The sequence below is a fragment of the Meles meles genome, chromosome 5, assembly GCF_922984935.1.
Source record: "Meles meles chromosome 5, mMelMel3.1 paternal haplotype, whole genome shotgun sequence".
Classification (NCBI taxonomy): domain Eukaryota; kingdom Metazoa; phylum Chordata; class Mammalia; order Carnivora; family Mustelidae; genus Meles; species Meles meles.
In genome coordinates this window covers 21,300,379-21,313,260 of record NC_060070.1, presented here as the reverse complement: position 1 = coordinate 21,313,260, position 12,882 = coordinate 21,300,379, and the positions used below count along the sequence as shown (strand labels likewise).

The window sequence follows — 12,882 nt, the reverse complement described above, 5'->3', positions numbered from 1 at the left end:
TTTGCAAAGTGCCACGGAGTTACCTCCTCAGAGAAAGGACATCATGGAAAGTGCTGCGGAGACATTTGGAAGCGTGCTTTACACTGTCATTTACAAGGCCGGGGATGTGGGTCTCACCAGCTGCCAGGACTGGAAGAAAAATGCTGAGCTGGCCATTATGGCCAAACCCAGCATCTCCCTGTAATTAGACTTAGCTGGGGAAAAAGTGGCACACAGAGGATAGAAATATGTGGCCTCAGACTCGGGGGGAGGACAAGAAAGCTGATTAAGTTTCTCTCAAGACAGTCAATTAAAGAATCTTGCTGGGTGTGGCCCTGGACTGCTTTGCAGCCCAAAGAAGTAGCCAGGAGCCACACAGAGCGCTTGAAATGTGCCCTGTCTAAACTGAGATGTGCCGTTAGGTGTTACATACACACTGAGATTTCTAAGACAGTCCACAAATATTTCAATAAATTTTTTTTTAATTTGACAGAGAGAGAGGTCACAAGTAGGCAGAGAGGCAGGCAGAGCACAGAGAGAGGGGGAAGCAGGTTCCCTGCCGAGCAGAGAGCTGGATAGTGGGGTTCGATCCCAGGACCCTGAGACCATGACCTGAGCTGAAGGCAGCAGCTTAACCCACTGAGCCACCCAGGTACCCCTCAATAATTTTTAATATGGATTGATGATATAATAATTTAGCTATATCTTAGGTTAAAGTGTATTATTAAAATTCATTTCACCTATTTCTTTTTACTTTCATTTAACATGGCTACTGGCAAATTTTAAGTTATACATGCCCTTTGCCTTCTATTTCTATTGGACAGCATGGATTCAGACCTTCATTTCTTTGCTTGTTAAATGTTCCTGGTGGTGGGAAGCTGGGTCATGGAGGGTTAGCATGGGAAGAAACACGGTGTGTGTCTGTGGGACGAGTGTCCTCTTGGGGTGAGGCACTACGGTTTGTACTTGCTGACTGAAAACTTGAACTTCAGGAAATGTGAGGAGGAATCACAAGGGAACGAAGCTAATTAGGTCTGACCTAGGTCCGACTCAATGTGCCGGTGCCTCAGGTTGTTAATCTGTAAAATGGGAGGGCAGGACTAAATTCCTGCAGGATGAAGTAAGAACAGAGAGGGCCTCTACCTGCAATTGTTTCCCCGTCACTCCAAACTCAAGGATAATTTTTCCTACAAATGATTAGAGTTAACTAATTGGTCCTTGGCCTTGGCCAACAAACACACTGTGACAAGTGAGGCCCATTCTGAGGAGCCCTGCTCTGCATCCGTGTCAGCTCTGCTCCCGTTCTCCTCATGGGAACAACGCACAGTTCCTTCCGTGGCATGTTAGTGTAGTTAAATACACACAAAGAACGAGGAATGTGAGGTGAGTGAAACAGACAGGCTTCATCTCCTTGGTAAGGACTCAGAGAACAATTATAATATATTTTTTGAAGATTTTGTTTATTTGAGAAAAAGAGAGTGGGAGAGAAAGCACGAGTGGGGAGGATGGACAGAGGCAGAGGGAGAAGCAGACTGCCCTCTGAGCAGGGAGCCCACCGTGGGACTCGATCCCAGGGCCTTGAGAGCATGACCTGAGCCAGAGGAAGACGCTTAGCCGACTGAACCACTAAACTGAGAGGTGCCCCTCAGACAGCAATTTCAAACAGAAAAATCCTACAGATGATATTCAGAGGGAAATGTGTTTGCCTTTGTTCAAAGCCACAGATGAAATATCCACCACTGTGCTATTAACCTACTAATTAAGAAATACAAGGATTAATAATAATATATCAGTTAAAGAACACGTCTATAAAACCCAACTTTCCCCCTCTTCAAAAACCAAACGCCCCTCAAATCCAATTCCAAGAACGTGAATCTTTGTTTAAAAGAGTATGTGAAACGCAAGCAGAGAATTCCATTTTAAACAAAGCCTTGGCTGAGAGAGGAGCCAGCCAGCCGCAGTGCAGGTGCTGAAACCTGCCGGTTCTGCTGACGAGTGTCAGAATATATCAATGAGCTCCAGACACTGAAAACCTGGGAGGGTTAGAATACAGCTCGAGACTTCTGATGTACTGGGCCCGCAGCTGTCTGTAACCCCGGAGCACATGCACTTTTTGGGGGTGGGGGGGCCTTGCATTTCTCCAGAGGCACAGCCCCCCCCCCACCCCGGCCAACTCTGCCTTGTTTCACAGACCTGGGCATTCATCTAATGGCAGGAACTGTAGGTGCGAGGCACCGAGAGGGCCGGGAATCAGAGGGAACACGGCAAAGTGGAAAATCCCTGACAGATCCTGCTTGACCTCAGCTCCACCAGAGGAGCCGGGCGACCCTGAATGAGTCCCTGTGCTCGCTAGCCTGAGCCGGTGTGTGGGGGAAAAAGTGAAAAAAGTTCTATAGTTAAGGAGCCTATGTGGTACTCTGGCAGGTGGTAAACAGCTTTGTTAAAGTTACTCCTTCTTACCCTAAAGACAAGAAATCTATTATCACAGCAAAACCTAGCTGACCACGAGGGATGTGGCTAATCATCACTGTCAAAATATGAAGGCCTAGATCATTCCCTATAAAGAACCGAGGAAGAGAAAGCAAAGGGTAAAAGTATCAGACACTACCCCAGTGAGGCAAGTGATCCAGGCAGGGATTACCCAATGCTGCTCGCAGCACAGGACAAAAGGCAGGAGGGTGACAAGATGTTCACAAAGGATCCACAGAGCAGCCCGCAGATGCCTCACTGACTCCCGGTGTATCTGGGCATAGGGAAGGTCTGGTTACTACCGCGCCCGAGAGCGCGAACTGAACTCTTTGGATGGCGGCACAAGTTGACATTGTCAGCCTCCTGCAGCGATGTAATATCAGACACACATTACCATCTATGAACTATCCTTGCCAAAAAAATGTTTAACCCGCATCTAACACCAAGCCTCTAAATCTAACAATGTTCAGGAAGAGAGAAGGAGTTAAGTTGACCAACACCATGAAGAGACAGGCAAGGCCAGAACTCAAGATGTTCTATACCACATGCAGCCTGGATAATGGGGAAGGTCTGACTATGGACCAGACGCTAGACAGCATCATGGAATCACTGTAAATTTCTTAGGTGTAAGAGTTTGTGGCTATGTAGAAGAATCCATATTCTTAGGAGATACACAATGAAATATTTGAGGTAAAGTGTCAAGATGTCTGCAACTTTCAAATATGGCACAGCAAAAATTTATATATGTCATATATATTACATGCAATACATAGAAATATATATGTATAAATAATTGGAAGAAGGAATAAAGAAAACAAGTATGGAAAATTCAGAACAATTAGTGAATCTAGGTAAAGGGCATGTAGGTGTTGGTTTTATCATTCTCCTAAACTAGTGGCTTTGTTAAGAATAAAAAGTTGGGGGGTGCCTGGGTAGCTCAGTGGGTTAAAGCCTCTGCCTTCAACTCAGGTCATGATCCCAGGGTCCTGGGATCGAGCCCCGCATCAGGTCTCTGCTCAGCGGGGAGCCTGCTTCCCTCTCTCTCTCTCTGCCTGCCTCTCTGCCTACTTGTGATCTCTCTGTCAAATAAATAAATAAAATCTTAAAAAAAAAAAGTTGGGAAAGAAACTAGAAGAGAGATAAAAGAAAAGAAATAATAGGAAAGAAAAAAAATAATGTAATATCACTACCTCTTCTTTTCATAATCCTCTCGATATTTTTATTCAGGTCAGCTTCACTGTGTGCTTCGTTCAATATGGTTACATTTTTACCATTTTAATAAATTCCGTATGTGCTCATTCAAACTGAAGTAGCCACTGACTGGCTGCTTTGTTAGCCAACATCAAAATCAAACTTCAAAAAAGCTCCAAGAGCCGGCTCTTGAAGTGCACCAGGTAGGTATAAAGCCTAAGATATCATATCAAAAAACTCCTGAAATTGACACCCAATTCCCTATCTAGATGGTTTTTAAGTCAGTAAGACTGGATCAAAGGCTCCAGGTGGAGCATCCTTTTGGGCTGTGATCCTTTCCCAAGATGGCGCTCTTTCAACCAGTGCGAGGCCCTGATAGGAGACTGACAGGTACTGGGTGCTGGTCAACCTGGGCCACAGAGGTTTCAGAAAGGCTGTTTCCACACAGAGTACGCTGTGCCTGTGTTCTGGTGCAGAGCAGCAATGGCACAACCCAAAGAACAATCATTCAGAATTTGATTTTTAAAAAAATTTATTTATTTGACAGATGGAGATCACAAGTAGGCAGAGGGGCAGGCAGAGAGAGAGAGAGGAAAGCAGCCTCCTGTTGAGCAGAAAGCCCGATGTGGGGCTCGATCCCAGGACCCTGGGATCATGACCTGAGCTGAAGGCAGAGGCTTTAACCCACTGAGCCACCCAGGTGCCCCAGAATTCGATTTTTAATGCAGTGAGAGCTCTCAGTGAAGCAGGAATTCATTCTGTGATGCCTTTAACAGGGAGGGGGGCCATAAAGGGCCTGGATTCAGATAGCACAGATACAAGCCCAGTTCAACTGCACATGTTAGCCCTACAACTTCACAGCAATGTTACTGAGTTAGGGTGCAACCAACACCATGCCGGGAACAGCTCCTCACTGGGCAGGACTGTGAGAGACACTGTAGGACATTTACCCTCCTTACCTGACGCCCCGTGCCAACTGCATGCCAACACTCCTCCAGTCTTTGAGAGGAGGACAACACATAAACCCTGGGACATCTGGGTGGCTCAGTTGTTAGGCATCTGCCTTTGGCTCAGGTCACCCCAGCATCCTGAGATCAAGTCCCACATCGGGCTCCCTGCTCGGTGGGGAGCCTGCTTCTCCTTCTTCCAGTCCCCTTGCTTGCTTGTGTTCCATCTCTTGCTGTCTCTCTCTCTTTGTTAAATAAATAAATAAAAATCTTAAAAAAAAACAAAACAAAACAACCATAACTCCCAAATGCCTCCTAAGGCATAGGCTAAACACTCGGAGTCGCAGATTTTATCTGGGGATAATACCTGTTCCACCACCCAAGAAGTGATTTGGGAGGAGCGAGTACAGTGCAGCTCCTTATAAGCTTCTGTTAGCTCTACAAATGATATCACGAGACCCATTTACACAGACAGCCAGTTAGAGGCAGGGCTCTAGAGTTGGTCCCAATACCTATATCCCAGGTGGGATTTATTACACAGCGATAGCTGTCCAGCATGTACTAGAATATGCAACAGTTACTTATTCTGAAAGTGTTTCCTCTCCGTGAGTGGGAAATGCTGGTTTTATGGCACCCACGCTATAGTGTAAATTTTCGGCGGATCCATGGGCTACTGGAGTAGACAAGAAGGACACAGTCTCAAAGCAGCTTCAAAGAATCTGGCTAGGATGGCCCCACACTAACCTGGAATGAGAAGGACGCTTCTCTCAGTGAGCAAGGAAAAAACCCAAGGATCAAGAGAACGAAGTAACAATATGGTGCTCTACCCTCCCACGCACAGCAGAGCAAGGAGCATCACTCACAGTTTTGACCTTCAAAATGGCTGATCTGTTCTTTGCATTTTTCAGCCATGCTTATGGAAGAGAATCTTAGAGACTGGGCAGGGGTGCATATTAGTATGGACAAGAGCCGCCTGGAGAGTGGCGTGAAGAACACACCTGACACAGGGGTTTGGATTCTAGCCATCTGGACTGAGCCCGGGGACCCACAGCACTTTGAAATTCTCTCTCTGGGTGATCCAGGCACAGGCTGCAGCCTCTGGGAGAACAGGGACACCTCTCCAGAGACTTCTAGTTAGGAGGCTTTGCTTTCAACCCTCCCTCCCAAAACTCCCTCATGGAACATTGTTGCTCTCATTTTATTGCTTCCATGACTTAGAATTTAGGTGAAAGTACTTCTCTGCCCTCAGGTGTGATTGGTTTTGGGGTTAAAAAATTGTTTTTACTCGACCTCTGTTCCTCCTCCCCACCCACCTACCACACACATTGTGTAAGCGAAAAGTGAGTTTATTTTGTTGATCTAATTTCTCCTTTATCATTCGCTGTCAAATGAGAACTAGGAAATGCTGACTGGGCAGAAAGTTCCAACCCTTCCGCTGAAGAAGGCCAAAGGCCTCCGGTATTAACAGAGAAGTGAAGGAGGCCACCAAAGGCAGAGCTGGGGAAAGGCATGAGTCTTGACGAGCAAATGTGCAAACGGACACCCAGTCTAGGTCGTCAGCTGAGATAAAAAGGCAGTGAGGTGGCCCACAACAATTCCCTGGGGGTTGGAGAGGCAGTGCTGGCAAATCAGGAAGCGATAAATGTGTAGCTTTTCTATCATTTCTTATATTAAATATTCAGCATCACCCAACGCTGCTTACTATTCAGCCTTGGTACATTTCTCCAAATTCTATTCATCTTTTTTTTTTTTTTAAGATTTTATTTATTTATTTGACAGACAGAGATCACAGGTAGGCAGAGAGGCAGGCAGAGAGAGAGGGGGAAGCAGGCTCCCCACTGAGCAGGGATCCCGATGCGGGGCTCAATCCCAGGACCCTGAGATCATGACCTAAGCCGAAGGCAGAGGCTTTAACCCACTGCACCTAGGCGCCCCAAATTCTGTTCATCTTAAACACAGCAGACTGATGATGTAAAGGCCCTAAATCTCTGGACTTGGCCATCTGAAATGAGATCTTTAATCCTTTTCTTCTCCACGTTTCCAGAACGCATTTTCATAGCATACTTGCAAAGGGAAAGATTATCAGAAAAAGAAAAATGTTTGGTAGTAAACTAGAAAGAATATTATACCAAAGGTTTTGGTGGGAAAATATTTATGTCCACAAGCACAAGCCACACCCTTTCTGGGAAGATATTACTGGCCTTGAAGCTGGGTTAGTGGATCCCAAAATACACCTCACAGAAAGCACAGTTACCCTCCCAAAATAAGCCCTACAATTAAAGTCTTTTCAAGTGGATTGTCCTATATCACAACTTGACATATGTTGCTTCTGCTTCAGCAAATGTAGCCGTCTTTGGGCCTATAGAAGCTCTCAACAACTTACATTTAAACCAGACTGTGGTGTCACTAGGAAATTGATGCGAATAAACAGCCCTGTGTACCAAAATACCCAATCTCAATCATCTGTAATGAGATCTCCCTCCTCCCTAAGCACATTTTCATCACAACAGAATCACTGCCCTTGATTCAAAAGGAAGGACTAGCCCAGATTGAAATGCCATTTCATCTCAGAGACCATTGAAAGGCAGGCAATTCTGAAGAAGCTGGGGCTGAAATTAAAATTGGAGACAACCTCCTTTGTGTGAATGTGGGGGTCATGTTGTGTGAGTCTCATTTTTCGTTGACAATCATCAGTATAAGGCTTCAGACGCCCAACTGTCTGTCTGAATTCATTTAAATCAGTTCTTGCTTGGAGTTAGGGGTGGGATAAGAGAGAGATCCTCTTACAAGATCTTTCATCCCTATGATTCTCTGACCAAACTTCTTTATATTTTCTAGTTATATATTTACATATAATTAGATGTTAAACTATTTAAAATTTTAAACCTTCAAAATAATAAGTACTTTGGATATTTGAATTTTTTTATTACTTCCAAATCAGGTTTCTTGGTGTCAGCATCACTGGGGGCCTGATCATTGTGGGTGGGGGGGTGCTGTCCTGTGCCCTGCAGGACAGTTAGCTGCACCCACGGCCTCCACCCACTAGGTGTCAGTACACACATCACATCCCCCACCCCAACCCCCAGCTGTGACAACCAAAAATGTCTTCAGACATTGCCAAATGTCCTTTGGGAGAACAAAATTTTGGGCTGAGAACCACAGCTCTCTCTCTATATTTATGTATTTATATATCTCACCATGACATGGCCGGGGCGGGGGTAGAATTTAGATTTTTTAAGGCACTCACAAGTTCACGTTTTAAGAATTTTAAACTTCCTGTGATTCATAATGAATTGTTAAGATCTGTGACACAGTGCTACCTTGACAGATTTATAAACAGCACTACTGCTGTCTTCAACAGAGGGTGGCAAGGCCTGGCCTCATTTCAGTCAAGACACTTAAGAGAGAATGGTTTTGCTGTCACCCTATCTCTTGGATGGCTATCCTCCCTATGAGTAGTTCCATTCTTAGAAGACTACTGTTAAGAAATCCTTCACAATCTATTACCAGGCACTCAGTACCGACTGCAAAGGAAGAGGATTACGGTTGGTAGCTATTGACATTGTCTATAGAAGCAATGGCCCTCTGTACTGCTCATGGGCCAGATCACCTTAGGGGCAGTGTTCCTAATGCTGGAGAATCAGGGTGGGGAGGGAGAGGGAAATAACGTCAGGACACAAACAGTACAAAGATGGAACATGGTTAAGTTGAGCCCAGAGAAGACAAGAAGAATGATGAAGGAGAGGGTCTTCAAACACCTGAAGAGCTGGTGTGTGAGAGAGTGGGTAGACTTTTCTCTGTCTGCTTAGAGCGTGACTACAAGCATAGTTGGCTCAATAAGTATTTATCATAGGCCTTCTAGGTGCCAGGCACTATCTATGCACTGGGACCAGAGAAAGGAAGAAGAGCAAGTTCCCGGCTCACGGAGCACATACCATTCAACCTAATGACTAGATTGCTTTCCTCCCCCCTCTCTCTCCCTTCTTTCTTCCCACTTTCTTTTTAACAATTTGAGCTAAATATCCCGGTTTTTGTCTAAAAATATAAAAAACTGCTTGGTTTTTTATTTTTCCTATTTTAAAACTGAGATTTAATTAACAGCGCAATTTACCCTTTTATCATAGAGCTCTGTGAATTTTCATGAAACATATAGTTGTATAAATATGGCCACAATCCAAGATCCGGAACGATGTCGTCACCCCCTAACCTCTTCCTGTGTCCCTTAACTGCTTTCTTTACTTGGAGCATGCTGCTGCTCTACGCAGTAGCAGGCTCCTCACCTCTGAAAGAATTCGGACTCCCCTGTCACAGGTTCCATAGAAGAGACCTTGTTTTGGCTGGTGGGAGAATGGGCCAGACAAGCCCTGAGGCCATGGCCATCTCTTCGATTCTGTGAAACTGGAGGGGTCCACCTAGGGACACCAATCTTAAATACTAGCCCATCCGCAGTGAGTGACCTGGTTGATTCCTTCCAACCACAGATAAAAGCCCTATCCCAGAGCCAAATTCTTTTAGTCAAAGCTCAAAACTCTCAGCCCAATAACTGGACCTCTGCGAAGGGTACCTGGTAAGCACAGATGAAAAAAATCAGAAGAAAGGTTTGGAAACGAAAGCCTAAATATGGGAACTGCTCCCAACTCTTCTTTTCCTTCTCATTATTTTTGTTCAAAGTAACATTAACTTCAAAACCGAACAAAACTCTGACAAGTGTAACTGTACGTGTCTGCAGAGGTGGCAGGAAGGGAAGTTAAATTTGCCAAGCCTCTCTAAGAATGGGTAATCAGGAGGCAAGAAGATGACAAATGTCTTGGGGTTGCCACAGTGTGTTATGGAGTGGACTCTGGAGGACAGTCTGTGGTGACTAGCTGTGACATCCCTTGGGACAGCAAAGGTGGTGTGCCATCCCCAGGGGCCCTCCTGCTGGGAGATATGTGCACCTTTGGGTGGTTTGACTTCAGTGATAAATGCCCCGTTTCCAAACAAGGCTGTCCCGTTTTCAAGAATAACTGTTTTACTGAGCCACTCTTACGCCCCAGCACCACCTCGTTCAGTTTATTCTCGTGACAACCATGCGAAGTGTGTAACATTACAAGCCTCGTTTTACAGATGAGGAAACCGAGGCTCAGAGAGTGAATGTACCAACCAGTTAGCATTGAACTTAAATTTTAGCCCAGATTGCCTGACCCTGAAGACTTCTTCTTACTACTGCTAGCAAGGTATTCTGGGTGGTTGCCGAACTAATGTCCTTGATCTCTTGGGCCACTGTCATTGCTGGAACTGACTTCCACACATGACGGGGCTCTCGATTCCCTTCCGTTTCCCATTCCCCAAACAGCTAACTGCCCATTTCTCATTTCAACAGACAGGCCGGAAGGATTTCTCTGCTGGGGAGACTTTCTGTTGCTGTTGTTACCCTACTGGTCTGCCCTTCATCACGCTTACATTCTGTGGGTTACTTAGACCATAAGCTAACTGTCAAGGGTATTCTTTACCCTGTGTCCAGAAGCTTCCCTAAATCTAGACTTCTTATTGAACCTTAGACAACCCCCTATTTCTTAATAACATCAGCAATGACAAGAAAAAAATGTCATACTGTCAACAAGTACCGACTGAATGTCACATCTAATTATAAAATCCCGTTTTGTCTAAGTTTAGTGCAGATTTAAAAGATGCATGAAACGAGGCAATGGCTACCCTTTGGGACACCATCTTACGACAAAAGGTATTAGAAATAAATGCAGCAACACTTACCAAAATGTCCCCCAACTATCACAAACTTTATATACACCGCATGTCTTCTTCTATAGCTGCTGGACCGGTCCTGAAAAACAAACCACGACAAAAGGAAAAAAATACATCGCTGAACAGAAGTCATTTACTTCTGGAAACCACGTAGTCTTCCTCGTTTGGGGCACTCTTCCCTGTACCAAAGCCTTACTGCCAGATTCTTCTCTTTTTTTTCCCAGATGGAAACAATGTATAAGTTAACAAATAAATAAAAATCTGGAGGATGAAATAAACCAGAAGCTTTGCTCCTACTTTATTTGAATGTTTAGCCCTTTAAAATAATTGAAGACAAAACAATGCAAAAATATCTAAAAGTGAACTCCTAAAAATTTTCCCCAAACCAATTCTTTTTCCTATTTCTTTCAATAACACACTCTCTTTTCCTTTGCTGACTATGAGACCCTCACCTTTCGTTTCTGGAGTTCATTTTCTTATCTGTAAAACAGGGATTATTGTACTGACCTCCCAGGGTGGTTATGGAGATTAAAAGAGATAAATTTAATGACATATAAATGTCACAGAGCAAGACTTAAAACAGCATCTGGCGTGTTGTAAACACTTAGTGCATGCAAGGAGCTATTATCTATGTCCTAATCAGCCAGGCCTGAAAACAAACACGGCCTTCCTCACCTCCTTGGTAAGCGAGGGCCCCAGCCTGCCCTTCTAGTCCTGCGGGTGTGCTGGAACTCAGCGCCTCTCTCCATCTTATCATTACACCAGCTGGCATTGCTCCTTGAAGAAACCGGTTCCCTAGCCCCGGGTTTCTTCCCTTCCAATCATGTTCTCATGGTTCTGGAAGGCCTTCTTCCTAAACACGGCTTAAAGCCTTGTAGAAACACCTTCTACTGCTTCCCGTGACCTACAAATTTACGTGTGACGTCACATTAGCCTGGGACTCCAGCTCCCCTCTGCTCTATCCCCACAGCTTCCCACCGGAAGCTATAGTGTCCCGTCACCTGTCCTGCCTGAGCCCATGGGCATGCCAGTTCCTTCCCCAAGTGTCTCTGTCTCCTAATTGCCGGAGACCTAGATCTATTAAGAGGCCTAACCACTCTCTGTGGCAGGGGCTCTTTGTCTTTTTTGTCCCATAAGCAGTCTAGAGACATGTTTCTCAGAATAATGTTTTTAAATGCTTGAAATTATTGCAGGAAATGAACAGGATTCAAAAGAAGTGTATTGGTAAATAGTTATCAATATATATAACAAAATTATGATGTCTTTCTTTTCATATTTAAATAAGTTCCAGCAAAAGTCTAAAAATTACTGTAATTTGAAGTACTGTTGGGCATAAATGATATTTTAGGATATCTATAACCAAAATGTAATATGAAAATACCCGTAATTTCTATTGGTGAAAAAGAACTAATGCTACTTTGTAATAGAAGGAAATATTAGATTTTGGTTAAGGGTTAGTGAAAACAATTTTTCCCCCCATTCCAAGTTCACAGAGCCCTGAATTCCACTCACGGACTCAGGTTATGAGCTCCTGCTTTTAGGCCTGGCCTAACTCTCCTCTTTTTCTTGAGTCCGCCCGCGCGCACCCACCTTCCCTTCCTTCCTTCTTTCTTTCCCTCCTTCCAGATTTTGTTTGAAATAGAGAAAGAAAGAGAGAGAGAGAGAGAGAGAGAGAGAGAGACAGCAAGCATGAGCAGAGTTGGGGGCAGAGGGAGAGGGAGAAGTAAGCTCTCTGCTGAGCAAGGAGCCCAATGCAGGGCTTGATCCCAAAACCCTGGGATCATAACCTGAGCTGAAGGCAGATGCTTGACTGACTGAGCCACCCAGGTGCCCCTCCTTGAGCCCTTTCTACCTTAATTTTCCCAATGGCTATGATCTTACCCCTCTTTTTCTCTTTTCAAAAATTATGTTTTATTTGATACAGATACTTGAAATACACTTACTGTATCCTACTTTTTAGGCTGTAAGGGAAGGTGCTGTTTTTTGATTCCTCCCGTGGCTAATAGCATTTTGCCTCACAGCACACAGAGGCTGGAAGGCATGCAGCTGGCACTGTTTGAATCAATCAGTGAGTCTAAGGGCTTTCTTGCCTGCCCCCCACAGATCACCTATTATGACTATGATTTCACCTCTCTTTGGCAGGCTGTAAGGTCCTATATATGTAGACAGGACTCCTAAACACTCCATATTTTGAGTATAAATTACTGCAGCTAGGCAAAAAAGTGTTCTCTTCCTTTACTTCTCTTTAGAGTATGGACACTCAGCTAGGGCTGCTGACTGACAGATCTCCCGGGAACACACCAGCGGTCCAGTCACCCCGTCACACTGGGGTTCCTGCATGATGCAGGCACAGTTCTTGCCTGAGTCCAGCACTGAGTCCAGCAGCTTTCCCCACCTGGTAGAGAGGAGCTGGGAACCTTTCACGGGTTTTGCAAAGATGAGAAATATCTGGTGATTTCCTAAGTGTGGGCACCTTGGTGACCTATGTAGGCAAGGCCAGTGAAGATTTGCTCTGGCTTCCCATTTGTCTTACGGATGTGAGCCTGTGGTTCCC

At 44.8% G+C, this 12,882-nt stretch overlaps 1 protein-coding gene across 6 annotated transcripts in view; it reads right to left on the bottom strand.

Annotated features, from left to right (window-relative positions):
• The window catches only part of FYN (FYN proto-oncogene, Src family tyrosine kinase), a 212,155-nt gene that overhangs the window by 107,477 nt on the left and 91,796 nt on the right, over window positions 1-12,882 (bottom strand). For 5 of the 6 annotated variants that reach the window (XM_046004797.1, XM_046004793.1, XM_046004792.1 and 2 more), the window contains one exon: window positions 10,338-10,407. The exons of the other annotated variant lie outside the window; for it this stretch is intronic. The gene's annotated coding sequence lies outside the window, so the exon portion shown is untranslated. The remainder of the gene's footprint in view (window positions 1-10,337; window positions 10,408-12,882) is intronic. 6 annotated transcript variants of the gene reach the window in all.